This window comes from Anguilla rostrata, chromosome 4 (assembly GCF_018555375.3).
Source record: "Anguilla rostrata isolate EN2019 chromosome 4, ASM1855537v3, whole genome shotgun sequence".
In the NCBI taxonomy this organism is placed as follows: Eukaryota; Metazoa; Chordata; class Actinopteri; order Anguilliformes; family Anguillidae; genus Anguilla; species Anguilla rostrata.
The window spans coordinates 34,996,658-35,019,512 of record NC_057936.1 but is presented as its reverse complement, the minus strand read 5'-3'; the positions used below and the strand labels follow the sequence as shown (position 1 = coordinate 35,019,512).

General features: G+C 51.2%; 1 protein-coding gene across 2 annotated transcripts in view; it reads left to right on the top strand.

Moving 5' to 3' along the window:
- The window catches only part of zeb1b (zinc finger E-box binding homeobox 1b), a 96,305-nt gene that overhangs the window by 3,846 nt on the left and 69,604 nt on the right, over positions 1 to 22,855 (top strand). The window lies entirely within an intron of this gene.

Below are 22,855 nucleotides of genomic sequence, written 5' to 3'. Positions count from 1 at the left end.
GTGACCACAGATAGTTTCCATTTGATACCGACGGCGCCTCCCATCCGCATGGACGAAGGTGAGATCGAGTCACAGCTGCAAACATCAAGGTGTTAACAGCTGGCAGGATGACAGGTGTTTGTAATGGGTGGGGATACTGCAGCTCTTTGTCACGTTTCCCTCATCCGCTCCCTTTAGGAATAGCACTCTGCAGAATGGTAATTTAAGACTGCAATTTGGGAATAGAGGAATGTAGCCCATGTTAACATTCCTAACAAAATAAACAAACCCTGGCTGGTCCAGCTTTGTAGCTGGTAGAAAACAGGGCGCATCAGACTTTTGTTTTAAAGGGAAATGCTATATTATATTTAAGTAAAGGATTTCAAACGTTTGAAAGACTAACCATCGTCAAACCAGCCCCTCTCAGCATGCATGCACTGAAGTTTTTAGCCGTTTTAAAATCTGCGCTACCTTTATGAAGTCTCTGAAATTCTGTGAGAAAAGTAAGGACATTACACCCAGTTCCTGCTACTAATGGTCCGTTTTGTTCAAAAGTGACAGAATGGCCTGTTTATGTGGCTGATAAAGGTTTAATAAGTGTACTAGTATATTTTTTCAGCTAATACTGAATGTAACCGCATGCAGTAAACCTGCATGAAAACAATAAAAAAAAAATGTGGTTAGCTGGCATTTTTAGAAGCAAAGCAATGCAAGAGAAGAGAATTTCTACAGTCTACTGGTGCAGTTCTTAAAAGGCCATCTGTTAACATTTAAAAGGTCTACTCCTGGTGTGTGGAGTTTAGTAAAAGAGGAAATTTTCATTTATCTGACTTCTTGAGAGCAACTTCCTTTGCCTCATTGAAAGTGCCAAGTCAGGGGAAAAACACAACCCCCCCCCCCCCCCCAAATCCTCCCTACCCCCCATCCCTTTCTATCCATCTTTCGGCCTGGTAAGACACAGTAGCCAGGGGTACTGTTGCGTGAACTTTGACCTAGGTACCCATGCGTGCCTTGAGTATGATTTCACTTTCTCCCTGTGTCTTTGTGAGCCTGAGAGCGTGTCAAATCGTGTGTGTGTTTAGGTCCCTTTAAAGAAAAGGACTCAAAAGAATAACAAAGCACCACGGTTGTCCCAGGCTCAGCCCCCCCTCACCCCCCCCCTCCACTTTTATTCCGTTATGTTGTGTGAAGGGGGGGGGGGGAGTGGGGGAGGGGGAGGGGCCTGCGGAGCCTGTTGGAGGTGCTGTGGCCGCCAGCGTGTGGGAAGGTGATCTCTCTTTTCTTCGGGGGGCTTTGCATAACAACGCATCCGCTCTCTCTCTCTCTCTCTCTCTCTCTCTCTCTCTCTCTCTCTCTCTCTCTCTCTCTCTCTCTCGAGATTAGCATGAATTAGCACGCGGTCGTGGCTGGCCCGGGAGAGACCCTCCTTCCTTACCATAACTGTTTACTCTGCATCCCTGAGTACCGCTATAGCGGGACAAACTCTTTTGTCGCGTAATTATGAAAGAGGCGGAGGGTAGGAGCAGGGAAGGCTGTGGTCGCCAGGAGAGAGCCGTCCGCGTCGTGATTAGGCCGGCCCTGCAAACCGCGCGCAGGGGGAGAAGCGCACGGGTGCTGCGCGGTTAGCATCGTTCAGGACGCATCTCGTCCACCGAAACGCACGTAAAGAACGCTTTCTGTCTGAATAGCTCCTTTAGTCCACTCGCTAATGCACAGCACACAGGGGCGCTGTTATATCCATATAGGGCAGCCCACATCCATTTCCCTCCCTCTGTTTTAATGATTGGTGAAAGCAGTAACAGAAGCCTTTTTTAATCCCACTGTTTCACATTGCAGGCTCAGACCGCCCAACCTTAAAAATGGTTGAGTGCACAAAACACTTGTCTAACAGCGTTTCCCTTCCAGAGAGTTTTTTTTTTTTAAACTGTGGGTGTGTCTTCTTGTCACAGGCGTTTTGTGTTTGAGAGATAGCTGATTAGCCGTACGTAACATCGCATATAAATGCTTTTACTGTACTAGAGGACTGCTGTCAGGACAGTTAACATGCTGCTCACTAAATTTTAAATGTGCTGTAGTGATTTTCTGATGGTACATTCGATTATTTGTGTCTTTTTTTGCCTCATTTTGCAGACAATGAGTGAAACCCACAGCTGCACCTTATGTGTCTCTAAAAGGCTGAGAGAGGAAGAGAGAGGGTTTCTTCACTCAAAGTACTTACATTTTCGAGTGTTACACACTGAAACAAAATGTTAAGCAATAAAACACAAACATTGCAGAGAATTCTATTTTAGGCGTTGTTTTCGCACAGAGGCCAGAATGAACTGTGCTGATGAGTAAACGTCCCTTTTAGGAATATGTACCTGCAGGTGCAGTTGATTTACAGATGCAAAAGAGCACAGCATCCCCCTAAAGTAATGTCAGCATGAAAACAATAATAGTCCTACTTCTTTCTCAGGTTTCTTAAACTTCTCACCATGAAAACAATTAACCGGACTTGAATTCATAAACAGCTGCTGGTGGAGTTAGGCTGTTTTTTTTTGTTGTTTTTTTTTTGTTTTGTTTAGTTTTTTTTTTTGTGTGGAAGCAAACCTTTGTCTTTAAGAAAGTTAAGCATAACACCCCCTCTCCCAAGGCAGTTTCACTTACCCTCTGAACTGCAGTTGGATGTGCTTTATTGGGGCTGGTCAGGCTGAATGCTTAAACGAGCTATTGTGTGTTAAGGCTTTGAGAGAGAGAGGGAGCTGGAGGAGAAAAGACCTAGTTACCTTTGCAGTTTGCTCGCTCCACCTCAGACACTTTCTCCTGCAGAAGAAAGGGCCCATTCACTGGCCTCTGTATAGGGAGGGAGCAGTCTTTTCACACTCTGCTTGTGGGAAACTTCTTCCCATACTGTGCATGTTATTTGCATATGCCTATTCTCTTTAGAAAAAGGCCTCGAGACTGAGGAATCTGCGGAACATTCCAAGAATTTATGAAATCTCATTCTTACAGACTATTTGGTTATGTGGTCCAATTTTTTTCTTTCTTCAGCATGGGTGTGTGTGTGTGTGTGCGTGCATACATGTGCATGTGTGTGTGTGTGTGTGTGCGTGTGAGTGAGAAAGTGCATGTTTGTGTCCCTGTGCTGAATGGTTATGTGCACATCCCAATCTAAGAAAGTGTTTTTTGCACATATACATGTCTTTCCAAGTATGATGGAGTCCAAGTTTGTCTGGCAGGAATCACAATAAGTGCATTACATATACCAGCTTGACAAAGGGTTGCTATTTGTTGGCAGTAAACAAATAAATTGGGGAAGTTGTTAGAAGAGACAAATGGAATAGAACAATAGAATATGAATGAGTGATGCTGATGAAATAATAGTGTTAACAGTGTTTTTCTGGGATTAATGGAGTAGTGAAGGATCACCAGAGCGGGTGGGGTAGCGTGGGGGGCGGGGGGGGGGGGAGGGGGTTGCGAAGTAACCCCATACACATTACTGTGGCTATGGAGCTCTTTGCTTCCCTTAAAGGAGTAACATGGTGGTTGAATGTGACACTTGCCAGTTGTCTTTAGGCAACCACAAAACAAATGTGCATATTTTTTTTATTATTCAGTCATTTAAATGTATTTTAAAACGTATTTTTCTAAGCCTAAATTTCCCACTATAAAAGTTCACCCGAACTGTCTGGGCGTGGTAATGAGAACTGTCAGTTAGCTATGATTGACAGACTGTGCCCCGTTACCATAGCTACCTCCATGATACGCGCTCATCTTGGGAGACTGAATTTTCACAAGCTAGCTAACTTAGTATATCAAGTATTGATAGCTAAGGACGTTGACTATAATAATCCAATATATCCAATAATAATTTTTGCTAGCTAGCTAGCCAAGTTAAGATAAAACCACAACTATAATGTCCTTATGAAAGCAAACTAGCTAGCTAACATTATCGATAACATTACATTATGAAAGCAAACTACATAGCTAGCTAATGTTAGCTAGCTAGCTATAAATGAATATAACCAACCAGAGATAGTCTAATAGTCTTTTAAAGGTACTCTAATAAGTGAACCTAATGTTAGTCAAATATTTGCATTGTCTTGACTGTAAGCCAGCGGCACAAACTATGGGAGTTATCCATGGGTCCCCAAATATGATTTAGAATGAACTATCATCACAGCAATCTGACTAACAGTCGGGAGGGCAAAACGGAGCTTTAGAATGTCGCCAGCATTGTATACGCGAGAGCTCGACAATACATTTCTCACAGAAAAGGTACTGTCACCTTTTTTAGTTCATTACAGTGGTGATAGAAGTGACAATAATTAAGTGGTGCTGTGCTGTTAGCCTTTACTGATTGCCATACAAGGTTAATGTGAAGTAGCTAGCACAATCGGACAGCACTAACCCATAAAAATGTACTTTGAATGATACTTGCTCAATCAAACGGTAAACCTGAAAAACATTTGATTATAGTCAGCGGCACCAAAATTTTCTTTCACACCCTCAATAAACGGCAAAAGTCCCAGCAGAAGATTGAATTAAACCTTTTAAAGTTATATATTTTCTGAAACGTTATCGATTCCACTTGGCCACAGTGAGTGAAACTAGGGGATCTGAGTGTATAGTTTCTATGTAAATTACATCAGAATGATTCAGCCTTGTTGTATGCTACCTAAATCAGATTTCTTTACAGAGCGTGGAAAGGTGAGTGGTTACTGTACTTGTGACGCACTAAGTCGATAACATTCTCAACCGGTTGAAAACAGGGAGATAAACTTAAAACGCATATCTCTCCAAAAATAAAGAACGGACATATTGAATACTTTACTCATCGTGTTTCTTCAATGCCTCTTGTGCAAATAGCACATAAAACCGCGAATGTGTGAAAACCACCATGTTACTTCTTTAAATAGGCTCTGGGTCTGTTCATAGTCTGGCCCAAGTGTCAGAGCTGTCTGCATGAACGCCACACTCCGAGCTTTGGAAGCCGGCCATGTTGTGACATCACTGGCACCTGCATTGTGACATCATTTGCACCTGATGTCTAAATTAAGGACACTTTCACCTCTCTGCGATTATTACGTACTATAAAGCAACTGAAAAATGATGCTGTGTTATCTGACATACGTCAGTCCAGGGAAGAATCCTGGAATACTAGGCCGAGGTGGTCCAGAGTGTGGGCTAAACTGGCTCGTGTAATTTGTTCCTGTGTGGGGCTAAAGTGGCTTAGGTCATCTGATACTGGCTGGGAAGCAAAATGAGTTGGCCATGCAAAGCACTGTGGGCCGGTTGCTTTTAGCACTGAGTGAGGTAGTTGTTTTTTATGGGTGCAGATGAAACAGTTGGGTGTGTTGGGAAAAAAAAATTGATAAAATGTGTGAAGTAAACAGAGGAGGGACATGGAGTGAGACACCTGTTCAGATTAGCTATTTTGGGAGATTTACGTTTACAAATAAAATCGAACAAATATGCGCAAGGGATGCTAAGATTTTTGCTGGAGATATTCGCTGTGTATCAAATGGCCTGTGCCCAAATTCAGGCACACTTAGGATTTACAACCTGGAAGGTAAACTGTACCAATCTGTCCCTTTCTGACAGATCTGGTGTACCTGCCCAGAAATCAGATCATAGTGGGAACGCACCCTAACTATAATGGAGTAATTTGGCTGGTTGCATAAGGTCCTTCCATCTTTAACAGTTGAATTTCTGATCTCCAAGTGTGTATTCTCAGCCTTCCCATAAACGGGCAATTTAATGTAACATGTACGTGTATTAAAACATTATGGTTCGCCCCGTCGTTGATTTTATACACATAAGATCATCTGTAATTATCATTTCTGTTTGCTCTTGAATTTTTATTATTGTCTGTTTGCTTGATGTGCACAGCTATCCAGGGAATCTCACGTAGTAGAAATGTTCCTTATTATTCATTTGTACATCTGGGTATTTTCTGAAGCAGTCCAGGTTAGGCGCTGGAGTTAATGGTGTAATGGGGGGCGCCCCGCGTAAGAAGTGAAACCGAAAACCCAAAAAGCCCCCGGTGTCGTCACGTAACCGTCCCCGAGCGTGAATCAGCGAGCCGCAGCGCCGGCGTAGCTTAACCCGCGGCCCTCCGGCGAGCGCCCAGCTGTACAAGCGAGGAGGTGACGCGTCGCCACGGAGACGGCGCCTGGGAAGGAAGCGCCGAGAAGACAGGAATCCGATTAAAAAGCCACTTAAGGGGACGGTCAGCGCCCCTGCGAAAACCGCGTGGGCTTAAGCGCTCGCGGGAAGCGCGCTCTGGGCGCGGGCTGCTGACTGCCTTAATCAGCCGGCCGCCGCGGCGAGTCAGCGGCGAGCGTTACGGCGCTGGCTTTGCGTCGGCGCGTGTCTCTGTGTCGCGCGTGTCTCTGTGTTGTTGTGCCGCGTGTGTATGCACAGCTGACCGAGCGTGCACTTCTACAGGCAGAGGTGCTGAAGCCCAGGTTCAGAAAGTAAAACAATTACTTTCGATATTTTGTTCCCATCGCTTGGATTTGCTAATTAGCACAATTCTTCAGCCAGGAGGCAGAACTAATTAGTGAAGTCAGCTGGCATGGGGGAAGAAACATGTGGCCGGAGTTATTTTATGACCACTTTATACCTGTTGTATGCAGGTATGCGTATGTGTGTGCATGTGTGCGTATGTGTGTGTGTATGTGTGTGTTCATGTGAACCGTGTGTGTGCAGGTGTGCAGATGTGCGTATGTGTGTGCATGTGTGCAGGTATGTGTATGTGTGTGCATGTGTGCATATGTGTGTGTTCATGTGACCATGTGTGTGTGCATGCATGTGTTCATGTGAACCGTGTGTGTGCAGGTGTGCAGATGTGCGTATGTGTGTGTGCGCATGCACGTGTGCGATGGTGTCCATGAGTGTAAATGCAGTTGGACAGTAGCAGCAATAAAACTCATCGACCCCTAAGTGAGTTGTCTGTAGCTCCAGAGCCGCACTCTCCTCTGTGCCAGCATGAATTAGGCTGGGCAGATGGGTTCGGTGGATTACCTCTCTGAACGGATCCCTCGCTTCTGTGTGACTCAGGGAACAGCACAACTATATGAGGCAGGAAATTAAGTTTTCTCTGCTTGCTCTCTCTGTGGAGTCAGGATGAAATGACAGTGTACGCTTTCTGTTTGTGTGTGTGTGTCTGTGAGTGTGTGTGTGTGCGCGCCTGTGTGTGTGTGTGTATGTTTGTGTGTGTCTGTGTGAGTGTGTGTGTGTCTCTGTGTGTGTGTGTCTGTGTGAGTGTGTGTGTCTGTGTGTGTATGTGTGAGTGTGTGTGTGTGTGTGTGTGTGTCTGCGTGTGTGTGCGTGTGTATGTCTGTGTGTGTGTCTGTGTGTATGTGTGAGTGTATGTGTGTCTGTGTGTGTATCTGTGTGTATGTGTGAGTGTATGTGTGTGTGTGTCTGTGTGTGTATGTGTGAGTGTATGTGTGTGTGTGTGTGTCTGTGTGTGTATGTGTGAGTGTGTCTGTGTGCGTGTGTGTGCGTGTCTGTGTGTATGTGTGAGTGTATGTGTGTGTGTGTGTGTCTGTGTGTGTATGTGTGAGTGTGTGTGTGTGTGTGTGTGTCTGTGTGTGCGTGTAGTCTGTGTGTGTCTGTGTTATGTGTGAGTGTATGTGTCTGTGTGTGTATCTGTGTGTATGTGTGAGTGTATGTGTGTGTGTGTCTGTGTGTGTACTGTGTGAGTGTGTGTGTGTGTGTGTGTGTGTGTGTGTGTGTGTCTGCTGTGTGTGAGTGGTATGTCTGTGTGGTGTCGTGTTATGTGTGAGTGTGTGTCTGTGTGTATCTGTGTGTAGTGTATGTGTGTGTGTGTGTGTGTGTGTGTCTGTGCGTGCTCTGTTGATGGCTCTACTTAATTGCCCTCTCTGGGGGTAATTGCCCGTGCTGTAAATTGGAAGCGGCTCGCTGTGGAGTGGCCGGCGTGATGAAGCTGTTTTAATAACGCGCGCTGAAGGCGGGTCACAGAGCGCCGCCGTCGCCGCGGCTCCCCCTCAGCGCCACGCTAAATAGAAACCGCCGTCCACAGAGGGCCCGGCTCCTGGCCCCCCGAGGGCCCCTGATAGGCTGGGCGACGGGACCTGAACACGACCCACTCCCCCTGCTATCAGTGTAAGGCACAGACAGCACACACCGCTATTTCATTCCCTGTCTCTACAGGTAACTCAGTTAGAGAGAGGGAGGGAGGGAGGGAGGGAGAGGGAGAGAGACTTCATTTCCTCTGCAGCTCCCTGCAATACACACAATTCTGGGGTCCATTCAGCAAGGTAATCCGTGTCACCCTCCTGTCTGGCTCTTACTGATCTCAGCCCATTGTATGTCTCTCTCTCTCTGTCTCTCTCTCCATCTCTCTCTCGCTCTCTGTCTCTGTCTCTCTCTTTGTCTCTCTCTCTCTCACTCTCTCGCTCTCTCTCTCTCGTCAATCCTGAGGGAGTTGGCCAAGGTACGTCCGGTGAAGGAGGGAGCAGATCTTATTAGTGGATTTGCAGGATGCGTGTAGAATTTTAATCAAATAGTCTGACCCTGTTATCCTGCAGCAGCATGTAGGGCCATGATAGTGCATCTCACAGACAGAGTACAGAGTACAGACCTCACCATTCCACTCCCTGTTTCTAGAACACACACACACACACACAAGCTCACACATGTACACACACACACAGACAAACACACGGATGTGCACACAAACAAGCACACACACAGACACGCTCACACACGTACACACACACGTGCACACACACACATACAAACACACAGACAAATACACGCACACACACGCAGACAAACAAACACGCGCACGCGCACACACACACACACACACACACACACACTCACAGCTTCAGGGTCAACGATCACGAGTGAAGCACAGGTGAATACTGAATCCGCGCCTGAAATCTGCGCGGTGCAGATCAAACCGAAAGGCAGGCCCTTTGGCCAGGAACCCCCAGGCCCCCGAAAAGCGAGCCGGCAGCTCCCTGCGCTCGCCTGCGCCGCGGTGACTAAGAGCGCAGTCCTCGCGCCGCTGTCGAAAACGCAGCTTTTATAGAAATCTTAGTCACAGGGTTTATTAGTCAGAAGGGCTCCCATGCGAAATGTCAGCGGCCGTAAACAAGCGGGGAGGGCAAACGAGAAGCGGATGTGCTGCTGGAGGATGGGCAGAGCGGGGCAGAGAGGAACGGAGGAGAGAAAAAGACGAGCCTCTGTCCTCTGGGGCTTCGTTCCAGATGTGACTCCGTGGGTCTGTGCCTATCCCCCCCACCCCCCTCCCCCCCACACGTCTGTTTTGGCACCTGGGGGGCGGGGGGCGGGGGGGTGTAGGGGGGCATCAGGCCCATTCCTCCCATGATTCCAAGCTCCCCCGGGGAGGAGCTTCCCCTCTCAGGAGAGCAGCCCGGGCGCGGAGTCGGTCGGGGGCGCTCACCCATTGGCCGAGCCCGTCGGCGGCGGTTACGCTGGGCTCCCTGGCGCACGCGGGGACAGTCTGCGCTACGGGGGGGGGTTCTCGTCTCAGTTCAGGGCTCCTGCGGAAGCTCGCCGCGCTCGGCTGAGTCGAGCCGTTGCTTAATGGATGGTGTTTGTGTTGGGCTCTCCTAACAGTTCAGTCCCCAGACATTTCGCCACACAGTATTTACCTCTCCCTGGACTTCCCCCGACGCCGTGCGTCAGTGCGCCGCATGCCTTTCCGCTGAACACTCTGAGCTCTGGCTGCGTGCGGAGGGGAAGGCCGGGGCAAGGTGGTGTGTTTTTTCCCCCCCGTGTCCCCCCCCCCTTTTTTTGTGGTGTGCTCTCCTCCAAGGTGAGCGGCGGGTCGGGTGAGAAGAGGGCGGCGGGTTTTTTACCGCGGCGGCCGAGCGAAGCCCGCAGCTGCGTCTCGTTTCGCTGGCGCTCCGCCCCGCCCCCGGCGGCTCTGGGAAGCGCGGCGGTGAAGCGACCTTTCACCTGACCGCCCCCCACCTGCCAAACGCGCGGCGCTGGGGACGAGGGGAGGCGGGGCCAGCCGCGCTGGAGAGGTGCTCGCTTGTTTACAGTCAGAACTTGGCTCAGAGTTCCCCCTACCCTGGTCCCGCCCCCCCGCCCCCCCGCCCCCCACCTACTGAGCGCACCGGCTGCCCCCCTCGCCCCCCCCAGCAGAGCTTTTCATTAATTAGCTTCGGCTGAGCTGTTTATTGAATACCAGTCCGGACTTGACGTCGCTTGACAGTTATCTGGCCCATGATTCCTTCGTGAGAGAAAAGGCATTGTTGTGAGGTGTATCTCTGCATATAAAACAATCAAGTTCTTTTTACTTGTGCTGTGTAAACAAATTTGTATTTGTGATTAATATTCCCCTCTGAAGGTATAGATAGTGCATTCCCTGCTACTGGTGCAGCCCTTCCTCAGCTTTCACTGTGCAAAATGTTTTTGTTTTTTTTTACTTGAATGTCTTTCAATAGGAAACTATGTATGTAAAACCTAGTGGTTATACACTTTGTTGTATGTCGCTCTGGATAAGAGCCTAGGCCAGATGTCTGTAATGTAATGTAATGTAATGTGGTGAGTTCCGTGCTGATAAAAGTCATTTGAGAAGTTATGTTGTTACTGTTGAAACACTGGCTCGTGGGTTACCGCCCTCCAAATGTGGAGAGAGTGGCGACAGAGTCCTGCAGGTTGTGCGCAGACCGTAACGAGGCCTTTTCCTTCCACGCTGCGCAAAAAAAAAAAAAACATTTTAGAGGCACCTTCCGAACGCATCGGGAAGCTAACTGCACGGCAGCCCCGGCAACCTCTCCGAACACCCTAATGGGGAATAATATGTGGAAAGAGATTCGCCTGGGCGCTCTGCTGAAAGGCGTTTTTAAAAGGCTGTGAGGTGTAGCTGCACCCTTGACTGATCCCCCCTGTCCCACGAGGCAGGCATCCAAAGCGTAGTCTCTCCCCTGTAGGTATCCCCAACCCCCCCCCCCCCCCCACCACCTCCCCATCGGGTGGCGGTGACATTTCGGGGGACAGGCGTTGCTGTGTGACAGGCGTGTGACATTTTGACAAACTGCGCGGTGAGATCCGTGTGCTCCCCTGCTTTCATGGAGAAGTAAGTGCATGAAGGAGGCGCTGTCGCTGGCTGCCCCTCTCCAGGGGGCACACCGGCTTTGGACAGCAGGAGTCATTATGTCTGTATGGTAATATGCAGCCAGTCAGCAAGGGTCACTATGGGTCTCTCTCTCTCACTCACTCTCTTTTATTCCCTCTCTCTGTCACACACACGCACTCTCGCTCTCTCACATCGCATTTTCTTTCACTTTCTTCTCCCATTTTTTCCCTCTATCTCTTTTTCATTTGGCTTCTCTATTTCCCATTATTTTTTTCCCCTTGCCCTCTTCCTCCGGCTCTCTCACAATGAAGGACATCTTTCCTTCCCTCCCTTCCACACACGTTCATCCCTCTACTCCTCCTTCTCTCTGTCTCTCCCCTCTCCCTGGCCTTCCGTCCTTCACTCCATAGTGGCCAACATGCACGTCGTTCTTCATTCACTGTTCTTCACGTTACTGTCGAGCATACCTGCCCCTGCAAGGTGATCTTAATAGAGTTTTACGAATGACATGTTCTGTCTCCTTTAACTAAAAAACGTCCCAAATGATTCGGGAAGTCTGCCGTTATTCTTCAGCGGCCCCTGCTAAACGACGCCTGCGATTGCTGCGCGGTACACAAAACGAAACGCCCGAACATTTAGTAAGAAAGCGCGGCTTGTCGGCGAGCTCTCCTTCGCGTAATTAAGGAACTCCGCCAGCCGAACGATATTAATTAAAGGTCTGAACGCGAGCGGAGTGGTCAGGAATTAAATTGAATATAAAGCGCCCGACGGATAACGAGCAGAGTGTAAAAGAACGGGCTCGTAAACGGAGGCGGACTGGATGCGCAGCGACGCCGATGGGGAAGATGATGAATGTCATCATTATTAAAGCTGTTCCTCCTCCCCCTCCCCCGCCGCTCATAAAGAGCGCGCGGGAGACGCCGGCATTTAGGAAGAGGCGCTTTGTGGAGACAGCGCGGTTGTTTGTTTTGGTTTTTTGTTACCCGCTGTCAGCTCGTGAGGGGGATTTCGGACCGCCCAAGCTTTAGTTTTAGGGTCCCCCCCTGTACCCCTGAGCCATGGTCGGCGGCCCCAACTTGCCCCAGACAACCATTCATCATCTATACCCGCTTATCCTGGGCAGGGTCGCCGGAGGAGCCTATCCCAGCGTGCATTGGGCTGAGAGGCAGGAATACAGGCTGCCAATCTATCGCAGGGCACACATATCATTCACTCACCATTCAGTTATACACTCATAACTATGGGCAATTTAGAGTCTCCAATCAGCCCACCTGCATGTCTTTGGACTGTGGGAGGAATCCGGAGTATCTGGAAGAAACCCACGCGGACACGGGGAGAACACGCAAACTCCACACTGAAAGACCCAGGCCGGATTCGAACCCGGATTCTCGCTGCGAGGCGACAGTGCTACCTCCTGCGCCACTGTGCCGCCCCAGATAACCGTGTGATGCTTAAACACTGATATGCAGGTGGTGGAAGAACAGGTGATGGATCCTAGGATTCAACAGAGTGGGAAATTCCAGGTTCGGAAAGTAAAATTCCTCTCCGGTATTTTGTTCCAGTCACATGTACGTGATAATTAGCACAGCTCGTCAGCCGGGAGGCAGAACTAATTAGGGAAATCAGCTGGCTGAGCTCCTGGATGGAAGAGAAGCACGTGGCAGGACTTCTACGTTCTGACCCCTGGACCTTTCACCCCTGGGATTCATGCAGGTATAATTAGAATGACGAGAGGTATTTAGTTTTAGCCAAAATGCTATAGAAGCAACAGTATAAAGCTAGCCGCAGCAAAAGCGTACATAGGCCACAAATGAAAATAAAACAATAAAAATTTTAAATAAGAAAGTGACTGAAAAATAAAGTACAGCAATAATAGTTCAAAATCAGTTAAAATAAAAAAATAAACAGAAAGAGAGCAGTGTTCTGCTTCTCCCTCCCTCAGAGGGGTTGATGGATATTTGGGAAGGTGGCGGTGATCCGCTGTCAGATTTTCGACCCGCAATCGCACGCGTCAGCGCGGCTCGACCAGCGAGACGAGGGATCGCGACGTTACCGCTAAACTGCGTTTCGCCCCCGCACCCTCGCCGGCAGGCAGCGCCATTCCTCAGGGCCGCGTCTTTTGTGAAAGGCGTTTAAAGGGGAAGCTGCCCGGGAACCCATGGCTGTGCCGACAGCCGGCGAAATATCCGCCGTGACTCTCCGTGCCCAGGAAGCCGGATGACGGCGACGATCGCATCTCTTCAGCGCACAAAGACGAGGAGCGGAGGAGCGAGCCATTCAGGCAGCACCTGGAGCGGCAAAGAAAAAAAATAACGGCATGAAGTTTTGTGAACGCTGCGCGGAGGGAACATCTTCACGCTCTGACGGCGTGCCGCTAGCTTGTCAGAGTCGTTTCGGCTACGCCGGTTAAACAGGCGACGCAGAGCACAGGTGGAACTTATGCTTTCACATTTCTTTGCCCCCCCGCCCCCCCCCCCCAAAAAAAAAATTCAAGAAATTTATTTGGGACTCTGAAGGAACTTCTCGGGAATGCCAGCTAGGCTCTTCAGTCCCAGGTTGGACCCTCGGTGTAGGCCATCAGCTGACTGTGGGCGATGTGTGGGGACATGATCCACCTCCTCGTCTCCTTCCAGGGTTAACTGCTCCAGTTTCCTCAGGTTATATTTTGATTCAGTTCTAACAGACTTTATGTGAGTCCAAATCTACTCTATCAGAGGGATCAAATCTACTCTGTCGGAGTATGGCTTACTCTGTCTGTGTTTATTTAACACGGAACATTTACTGTGCAATTTAAGCAGTTGTTCTCAGATAGGGAACACTAGCTCTGCCGTGCTCTGCGGGCTGTATGGTGTAAGAGTGACAGGCTCACTGCTCGAGTTCTATCAGAGGAGAGCACACGCTTTCTATTGCCAGAAATCAAGCTGGCAGGCTGGAATCTTACAGGCAATGAAAACATGTCTTGCTGCTTTTGTAAAATTTATAAGCCGCTGTGATAGAAACACTGCGACGTCAGTTTACTCTCAAAACTGAGCTCAGTCTATTAATAGGCGAGCTCCACGGTGAGGCATATTCTTTTTGGACCATATGCCGCTACACGGTAACACTACAGACAGCACGCATATGCCCCGAAAATGGTTGCATTCTCACGGTGTTTCCAAGTGTGCTCATTCACTGCAGCTTGCCCACTCCCAGGAGTGCTGATAAGCTCCATTCACCGACGCGCAGTGTCTTCCCGTCTCTTGCCTTTCATGGGGATGGGGGGGGGGGGTGGGGATGGGGGGGGCATGTTGTGCTTGGCGCCGTTGCCAGGGCGTCGCTCCAAGCCCAGACAATACGGCGGGCGAGCCCTTCTCATGTCTCTCCAAACGGAGCGCGGTCAGATCTGGCCCAGGCCGCCGCCCGGCGATGAGCTGATCCGTCCGAGCGGGAGGAGAGCGCTGCCGCGGGCCGGGCAGGGCGGTAGCTCAGCGGAGGAGGACGAACGCGACGCCGCGTACGTCCCCGCGCCCGGAGGAGACGCTCCGCGGGTCCACCCGCCGCCCTACGCGCCGGGGAGAGAGAGACCCGCGAGGCGAATCGGGCCAGCGGCGTCGGCGTTCCCGCGAGAGAGCCAGCTGAGAAGGGTCACACGGACGCCTTGGCGTCTTCGACCCCGCGTCCGCCCGGCTACGTAGCGTCGTTCGCCGCCGCCGCCTGAATCGCGACTTGTGTCCGAACTGCGTTTTTTGTCACATGCCTCTGCTGCTGCGAAGGGGAGGGTGAGTTTAAGGTCTGCCTCTCTGCATTTCTGAGAAATATCAGTTAAAGGTTTAAAAGCAAGTGGGGTAGGCAGGAATGAATTTATATATAAAACATCCAACACATAATAAATAGCATAAAAAATGAGCTCGTAAAGGGAGGTGGATCGGATACATTTTTGAAGATTTTCTGAAATTCCTGTGATTTCAGATTTTGTCAAACTACATTTTTGACCAATGTCATTTTGTGGTTTATTTATTTTTACGTTTATTATATTGGTTTATTTTTGGAGTTGGTATGGGTCCAGGTTAAGGTCTGGACTGTGGTTTGGGTAAGGAGATCAAGGATTTTTTTTGCGTCAGCCAATTAAAAATATGGCAGATATCTGTTGTCATATGGAAACTCAGACCTGTTCTCAGGAAACTGTGTTGTCTTTTGTATAGAATGCCATTGTGGCTGCTGTTGAATTAGCATACATGTTGTACCCTTTTCTTCATTATTTTGTCTGGAAGACAAAATCTGACTTCTGCACAAAAGATAATTTAATACAGTGCCTTCGAAATCAAATTCCTAATGCATTTACTACTTACGAATGACATCAGCTGAAAAGTCCGGCCCTGACGCTGGCCATCAAGAATGCGTAACGCTTCAGCCCTCCACCTGCGTCCAGGACACAACAGAGTCTTATCTTAGCGTCCTTGGTGCACACTTCATCAGAGCTGAATTTGTTTTTTTAGCTGAAAGACTTTGCATTATGTCGTCAGTAAATCAAAGGACAGATTTTAAAAAACAAGCCACTCTTAAAATAGCTGTTCACAGTTTGGGGGGGGGGGGGGTTGGATAAAAGTACACCATAGAAAGGCCAGTTAAACCAAAGATACATCGCGACAAGCAGGGACACTAGCTCACGTTGAAAATGTTAACACCTCTGCTCTGTCAGAAAATAATAAGGGTGGGATTCAGAGGGAAAAGGCTTTTATCCCCAAAGGACAAGGAATCACTCCTGAACAATGTGTGACACTTCTCCGCGGTGTAGAGCCGGGCTCAAGTACCGTACAGCCTAGAGATTCCTCGCGCAGACAATATGACGTAAAACTCTCGAGTAACCGCAGCATGTATGGCCAGCGCATCAGCGCGATAGCGGATCGCTAGAGCCGAGGGAGCGGATGGCTGTTGGGTTCGCGCGCGGCGGTTCAAATGCAGGCTGTAGCCCAGGCAGGCCGTTCAGAAACAGAGCGGCCGGCGTGCGGTGTGTGGTGTGTGAAGCGGTGCCTGCTGAACTCAACAGGACAGCGGTTCCCTCTGAGTGGGGTCCTGGTGTCCTCAGGTAGAGGAGTCTCACCTGGGAGGGATTATGGCTTACCTGGCTTCACCAGTTCAAAAGGCCTGGCTGCGTTCGCTCTTACTGGCTCTAGCACAGGGCTGACCACGCCCGAATCACGGCGACATCGTAACGCACGGGTGATTGACACCTTTTGCTTTTTGCGATCTGTTTACCTTATTGCTGGTGACACCAGAGCATTTTGTATTCCAACACGATGAAACCAATTACTAGTTTTCTTGCATTTCCATATGCCCCTGCTCTTGTATCAAAATGAATGTTGCTGAACAATGATCTTTTTACGTTAGAAATACCTTGCAGGTAAGAATGAGAAGGCAGGCAGTGGATCCGCAGGCTGTGTTCGCCCCGCAGTACTCGAGTGTGATCCACCCACAGACTGATTACCTCACAGCGGTAATGCACTGTGAGATACGCTGGTTGATGCCGGCTACCAGATCCGCGGGATTACTGGCCGCTTGCATTTCTGGGTTCAGTGGGGATTAGGCAAAGCAGACAGATTGGATTTAATGTGTACGGCAACGCGACCGCCACCGCGCACAGCCACGGTGCGGCACCAGCTTTATCAGGAGCTGCCTCTGCCCCCCCCCCCCCTGCAGAGTCCTGTCCGTCTGCTGCGTAACCCCACCCCCAGGAGCTGCCTCTGCCCTCCCCTGCAGAGTCCTGTCCGTCTGCTGTATGACCCCGCCCCCGGCCCACAGCCACCAGGAGCTGCCTCTGCCCCCCCCCCCTGCAGAACCCTGTCCGTCTGCTGTGTGACCCCGCCCCAGCCCAGCCACCAGGAGCTGCCTCTGCCCCTCCCCCTGCAGAACCCTGTCCGTCTGCTGTATGACCCGCCCCAGGAGCAGCCTCTGCCCTCCCCTGCAGAGTCCTGTCCGTCTGCTGTGTACCCCACCCCAGGAGCTGCCTCTGCCCCGCCCCCTGCAGAGTCCTGTCCGTCTGCTGTATGACCCCGCCCCCAGGAGCTGCCTCTGCCCCTCCCCCTGCAGAGTCCTGTCCGTCTGCTGTGTAACCCCACCCCCAGGAGCTGCCTCTGCCCCTCCCCCTGCAGAGTCCTGTCCGTCTGCTGTATGACCCCGCCCCGGCCCGCAGCCACCAGGAGCTGCCTCTGCCCTCCCTGCAGAGTGCTGTCCGTCTGCTGCGTGACCCCGCCCCGCCCCCAGCCCCCAGGAGCAGCCTCTGGTGACCTCGCCGTCATTCGCGTATCTCAGACGACCCGTAAACGTCACGCGGACAGGGAGGGAGTCACAGACCAGCCAGAGCTGTAAAGCACGCACGCACACTGGTCGCGCAGGTGATGTGTCACAGACACCTATTCATCACTGATGAATGAAAAATGACAGCACTAATCTCCTCTCTCCAATTGCTCTATCCTTCTCATCTGGTTTTTTTTGGGGTGCTACGTGGTCCTTAGCCCTTAGCATTCAAAGCGGCGATTTTAGACATTATAAATGCATCATATTTATGTCTGCATATTATTGTTTTTGGATTTTTCATTCTTTTCCACGACTACTAAGAAGTGGCTTGACCTGATTACTCAAAGCGGCGTGGAGGTTAGACTGAACCCCCCCCTTCTGAGTCACTGTCTCTCCGGACTGCACGCCTGTTCCTCCTGACTCACCGCGCCCCGCCCCGGCAGCCTGTGTACATGCTGCTTCATTTACCTTTTCAAACCCTAAACATGGGGAGGAGCGTGACAGAGCCCACGCACAGCCGGAACGCCAACACTTCCCACAAGCCTGAGACGCTCTGCGACAGCTGCTTTACGTGCAGGCGGACGCGTAAGAATCCACGATCGGCGTATCGCGGCGGTTCTGCGGCTGCTTTTGGAAAGGCAGCTGTTTTTCAGCGCTTGGGACGTGGCCAGAAAAGGAATCCGCAGCGAGGGAAGCAGAACCTCTCTGACCCAAAAACTGGGGATTAAGGAAAAAAGCTCCACTTTGAGGAGGAGTTACGGGCTACTCGGAGGCTAAGATCCAGCCACTGAGTCATGATCCGCGTTTCCTGTACGGGAGAGAAAGGATGAAACGCTCAGGCAGCATGTACTCTTAACCTCCCCGCCCCCGGGCATGAGCCCGTGTGTGAGCGCTGTCCTTCAGCAGGGGAAGGCAGGAAGCTCATGTGATCTGTGAGTGTGTGTGTGTGCGTCTGAATACCAGCGCCTCTATGCGCGCAAGAGAGGGAAAGTGTGTGCTTGTGTGTCTGTGTAACTGCGGGTGCATCCGTGTGCTAGAGAGGATGTGGAAGTGGTGTTATGTAGAAACAGCCCTGGTGTGTTGAGGTAAGCAACCCACACGACATGTGGAATATGTGCATGTAAATGCGTGTTGTTTTTACAGACAGATGCATTTGAAATACTGTCCATCCTTGTGTATCTGTGTGTGTGCTTGTGCGTGTGTGCATGTGTGTCTGTGTGTACGTGTGTGTTCAAACAACAGGTGTGTTTCACTGAGCTGTACTCACATGAGCTCTGTGGGGTTCTGGCATAATGTAGCATAATGCTCTGTACTGCGCTGTGCTGTATGGTAGTTAACTGCACTGTGGTAGTTAAGAGCACAGTACTTCATTAGTCTGAATGGGACTGTGCTGTACAATATGCAGTATGGCACAAGAGCACAATTTCAGGGCCTGTTTGGAGTGCTGCTCAAACCATTCCAGTACCTGAACATTTTCCTGTCTGAAAAAATCAGTTCTGAATTACTACACACACACACACATACACACACACACACACACCTTTCTTCTGTTTCTACACAACCCCACTTCCACACCGCCTTTAAAACAGTAGTTAAATGCTTCAGACTGGACCGAGCAGGATGAAGCGAGCCTTTTCCAGTCTCTGAGAGCGCGCTCCTCTGCCTGCAGCGCAGCGGAACGAAGCTAGCGCGTCTCGCGCGCACGATGTGACCGTCCCGCGGCCGCGTCCCCCCCGGGGGGGCGGGCCGTGAAGAAAAGAGGGCGTAATCGTCCCCGTCGCTCACCGCCTCCCCTTCTGAGCGGCGCTAACGAGCGCCCCGGTCACGCGGCCTGGGAAACGGGCGAGCCCCGCGGCGGCAGCAGGGCCCCGGGGGTCCCGAGCCCGGCCTGTCCGCGGCGCTCTGTCGCTCTGGCGCTCCGAGGCCGGCTGTCGCTTCCGCTCGCTGCGTCTGACGGGCCGTGAGCCGGCGCAGAAGAACACCCCAGCTCCCGTTTTCCTTTTCTTAGAAAAAAAAAAAAAAACTCGGCCCCAAAATTTTTTTCCCCAGAATTCCCTTATTGCGTTTGTTTATTACGCCCCGACTGAGGTTTCTTCGCGGAAAGCCAATAAGGTGACGGATAGGCTGTCAGACAAATATGAAAACATGTGGCAGGTGTGCGGAACAGCGGGCGCAATCATGTCCCGGGAAACGGGGGGGAGGAAATAAAGGTTGTCGTGGAAACGCGGTCTTATTGATTAAGTGGTCGTCTCCGTGTGGATGCGTCTCCCGGCGGAGGCCGAGAGTGCTTTTCTGGATCGTTTCTCGGGGACGGGAGCGAGCGTTAGACCCTTTCGTCCGAGGTGCAGGCCTTCGCCTTCGCTGCTGCTCTCGGCTGAAACCACGCGCCCAGGCTTCCCCGCCTAGAACCTCATCGGAAATGTCACTGGGAATGACGGCAGATATCACGCGCGTTAACCTCGTTCGGGTTATTCTGAGGTCTGAGCTCACATTTCCACCTCATTCTGCATATCGCCGAAGAAGGAAGTGGCACCTTGTTAGATTTCCCTTAATGCAACGGGTGTCAAGTGAATCAGTCACAATGGGACAGTACATATTTATAGTAATCCGAGCTGGAGATAATTCGCCGATGTTTCTAATGAACGTTGTAAACCGCACGTTAAACCTGAATCCCTTTCGAATCCCCGGCTACGCAAGGGATGAAGGCTGCGGCCAAATTACGGATTTACTATTAAAATGAGTGAATCTAATGAAAGCTTGCTTCAGATGGTATAATCCACCGCGAATGACCCAGAAACCCTGGGCAACTACGTATCTCTCACATCGCTGTTGCATACGGCTGATTCTGGGTGTGTGTCAGGCACATTCTTGCTCATAAATTGAAACATGTTGAAAAGGGATGTGGTGAAGGCTACTGCGTCTGTGTTTGCTTTTTTAAACGTGCCTTCTTTGGCAGTTTGATTCAGGCTCTGTGAATCTACTGAGGGTTTGGGCCTTGGCTGTGAGACCCCCCACCCTGTCCTATTACTTCTGTGTAATTAAATTAGCCTTTCTCACGTAAGACGTAGAATTCCGTAACATTACATCAGGAAATGAACAGTTTGTGCAGAATTGAAGGACTGCTTATTAACAAGATTCTGAGAGTCGTTTCAGCTGCAAGTGGACCGTTCATTAGGCGGATTATCTTTCAAGGACTCCCCCCCCACCCCCCACTCCACCCCCCCCCCCCACCAGTGTCTCTTTCACAGTCTTCCTTTTTGGTCTCACTCTCATGAACAGGTGGATCTCACAGTCGTGTCTGTGATACCGCGTCTATTTTAACAGCTGAGCTGCCTGTGCTGCGCTCAAAAGCCGCTCTTATTTCTAATGGCGAGACCTCCGGCCTCTCGTGGTGGTTCTCCCTGGGCTCTCCTTCCGGGGGGGAACCCGCTCCGCGTTCTCCTCGAGCCCGGCGCGGCTCGCGGCTCCTTCCTCCTCTCCTGCGCCTCCCCTCGGTCCCGAGGAAGGCCGCGTGTGGGTTCGGCCGCGGTCATGCCCAATCCCAAATCCCAAGCAGATGTTCTTCTCACACTCTGTTTTAGTCATGCTCGACCCCGGTATGAGTGTGCCCATTCAGCTCCTTAATGGGGGAATAATGGCGCTTTGTAACGGAATATTCTCACAGACGAACCCTGGCAGGCTGGAGGGACACTGCGGGCTACGCTGGGAGCCCGGTGAGTGGGTGCATGAGACCCAGCCTCCTTCTCTGACCCACTTAATGATCCCTTCTCTGGAGGAAGGAAACACGCTCTCACACGCGGTGCCAGTGACTCTGACCGTGGGTATGAGTGTGCGTTCTGTGCATGGCTGCGGTGGGGCTGTCTCTGAATGTGAGAGAGCTGGCAGAGGCATGACAGGAATGCTGTTCCCTCCAGGGACCTTCTCTCCTTCTGCCCAGTGCTGCTCTATCCTGAGCTCTTCTTGGCAGAGCTTCTTTCTGTAGAGCTGCACTCTCAGGGCTGCTCTCTGTAGAGCTCCAGTCTCAGGGCTGCTCTCTGTAGAGCTCCACTCTCAGGGCTGCTCTCTGTACAGCTCCACTCTCAGGGCTGCTCTCTGTAGAGCTCCACTCTCAGGGCTGCTCTCTGTACAGCTCCACTCTCAGGACTGCTCTAGAGCTCCACTCTCAGGGCTGCTCTCTGTAGAGCTCCACTCTCAGGGCTGCTCTCTGTACAGCTCCACTCTCAGGGCTGCTCTCTGTAGAGCTCCACTCTCAGGGCTGCTCTCTGTAGAGCTCCACTCTCAGGGCTGCTCTCTGTACAGCTCCACTCTCAGGACTGCTCTAGAGCTCCACTCTCAGGGCTGCTCTAGAGCTCCACTCTCAGGGCTGCTCTCTGTAGAGCTGCACTCTCAGGGCTGCTCTAGAGCTCCACTCTCAGGGCTGCTCTCTGTAGAGCTCCACTCTCAGGGCTGCTCTAGAGCTGCACTCTCAGGGCTGCTCTAGAGCTCCACTCTCAGGGCTGCTCTCTGTAGAGCTCCACTCTCAGGGCTGCTCTCTGTAGAGCTCCACTCTCAGGGTCTCAGAGCTCCCTCTCAGGGCTGCTCTGTAGAGCTGCACTCTCAGGGCTGCTCTAGAGTCCACTCTCAGGGCTGCCTCTGTAGAGCTGCACTCTCAGGGCTGTCTAGAGCTTCACTCAGGGCTGCCTCTGTAGAGCTCCATTTCAGGGCTGCTCTAGAGCTGCACTCTCAGGGTGCTCTAGAGCTCTCTCAGGCTGCTCTAGGCTCCACTCTCGGGGCTCTCTGAGAGCCCATCTCAGGGCTGCTCCGTAGAGCCACTCAGGGCTGCTTAAGCTGCACTCTCAGGGTGCTCTAGAGCTCCATCTCAGGGCTGCTCTTTAGAGCTCCACTCTCAGGTGCTCTCGTAGAGTCCACTCTCAGGGCTGTCTAGAGCTCCACTCTAGGCTGCTCTCTGTAGAGCTGCACTCTCAGGGCTGCTCTAGAGCTCCACTCTCAGGGCTGCTCTCTGTAGAGCTCCACTCTCAGGGCTGCTCTAGAGCTGCACTCTCAGGGCTGCTCTCTGAGAGCTCCACTCTCAGGGCTGCTCTCTGTAGAGCTCCACTCTCATGGCTGCTCTCCGTAGAGCTCCAGTCTCAGGGTGCCGCTCTCGAGGGTTGCTGCAGCCTCGCCGTGCTCCACTGCTGGCAAAATGAAGAGTTCACTGGGCAGGTGCGACTGCTTTACATGTGCACTCTGACGTTTACGACCTTCTAAAAATCGGCTGGAATGTCATGCTCTGCGAGCCTGACAGTCGGGTGCAGGCTCTCGGCTCGCTCTCTCCCTGCTCAGCTGGGCCCGTCCTGAAAAAGGGGCTGGCTTAAATACTTCTGAGGAGGAACAGGGTCCTCGGTCTCTCTTTGCTTACATCCAGTTCCGTATGATAGCCACTTTACCACTGGCTCACCAAAACCCCCAGCTGACATAACCTGCTGTGACTCACTGTGTGGGACCTTCCCAGCCCTTCAGTTACTCCTCCGTGGAGAAGTCAGGCACAAGAGC